Raw genomic sequence first — 1,970 nt, forward strand, 5'->3', positions numbered from 1 at the left:
ATATCTGCGTAAAAGTGTAAATAGCGCACATCGCAGAAATACGAGAAGAGGTCACTATGCTCTGTCAAGAGTAGTAGGACTATTGATTGATATTGCTTGCACATCGCATAACAGCAAATCGTTACATATAAGACAGAGCATTTTGTCAAGATTTTGCGGCTGGATAAATTGTATATAAATACCTTATAATTAGACATCTGGGATTAGACTTTTCTGTGCTTGCCTCCAATAAAATGCCACAAACACTTCGTTCTTGATTATTCTTTCGCTTATTTATTATTACTGTGAACAAAAACAGCTCACAAAGTATATTTTCCTATTTTCTTATTAGCAAATAATAGCAATTTTACTTTTTCAAAACTACAATTTATCTGATATATTGAAAGCTTCAATCGGTTTCCTTTCAATTAAGCTTTGAAATATTTCAGAAGTTTAATCGATCAAAACTTTTTTTTTTTTGTTTTACTCCACTGGCCGGTGGATTATAGCGTCTTTAACTTTTTGCAAAATTATATAGCGCTCCGATCAAAAAATGCGATTCAAAACTGAGGTTACATCGGCTGGCTGTCAAAACACACTTTGCATTTTACTGATGCACTTTACTAACGCAGCATAGTCATGGACGTAAAAATAACTAAGAACGAAACGTGGACCCTAAAATCGGACTCCAGGCATTAATGGCATGAACTGTACATATACTGCTACAGAACTTTTATACCAATAAAATGTTTATGTCATGTGATAGCTGTACGATCCAGAAAAAAGTAATTTAAAATTTTTTTGTTTTTACTACAAATTCGTAGCTCGCGCCTGTATATTTTATGTCTATTTTAATCCTGTAAAACGTTTTTAATTCCGTTTAGTCATTTCGGAATTATTGTTGCGACTACGATGAATCGGTAATTCCGACCTTTCAGCATCCCCCAGTGTAAATGTTTTCGGTGAAGTATTACTACAAAAGTAACCAACGGTAGACTTTGATCCCGATTGTAGCTTATTTTAGTCAATCCACCAATCAGGCCGAAAGAAACTATCATAGTTTCGAATTAGAAATTCTGACAATTGTTCGCGCTATAGAGCGTTTTCATATTTATTTACATAAGACTGAATTCACATTTGTGACTGATTGTAACGTTCTTGTATACGCCGTTAATAAAACCAATTTAAATCTGAGAATTGCCCGTTGAACATTAGCACTTCAAAATTATAAATTTATAATTTTACATCGTACTGGCCAGCGCATGGCACACGTTGACGCGTTAAGTCGTGCGATTAATTATATTGAATCACTTCCTCTTGAAAGAGAACTCGAGCTCAAGCAATTACAAGATGCTAAATTTAAAGCATTACCGAGCGAACTAGAATTTAGTGATAACGACTGATTCAAAATTATTGACGATCTAATTTATAGAAAAGGGAAGATCACTTCTGATTTATCATACCGGAGTCAATGATTTCGAACGTTATCCGCGTATATCACGAGTATCTCTGATACGTATTGGTTTTCTAGCATGAGGAAGAGAATAACACCGAACATACAGATAATGTATTATTTGTTTATTAAGGAGGATTTACACATTGCTTTTTTACTAGCAATTAGCTAGTGTACTTTTATTAGCTAATGTAGTGCGAAATTATAATAAAATCAGTTTATTTGCTCCCCTCAGGGTTACAAATCTTTACATACATACCTTATCTCTACCTTAACCTAACACTTAATCTTATAAATATAACTTAATCCTATCTCACAATTACAATTATCTCGCTCGCCAATTACCTACACACACACACATACACACTCTCGCACGTCTCCCCGGGACCTCCGCTTCCGTCGCAATCTTTCCCTATCCATTTCCATTTCCTCAGTTTTCACTCCTAGACCATTATCCTCCTCCGATCTTTCTGCATTTACTTTCCCTCCCACTCCCCTCCCCCTCTCATTATTCTCTTTCTCTCTCTCTCTCTCTCTC

This window comes from Wasmannia auropunctata, unplaced genomic scaffold (assembly GCF_000956235.1).
Source record: "Wasmannia auropunctata unplaced genomic scaffold, wasmannia.A_1.0 LD336078.1, whole genome shotgun sequence".
In the NCBI taxonomy this organism is placed as follows: domain Eukaryota; kingdom Metazoa; phylum Arthropoda; class Insecta; order Hymenoptera; family Formicidae; genus Wasmannia; species Wasmannia auropunctata.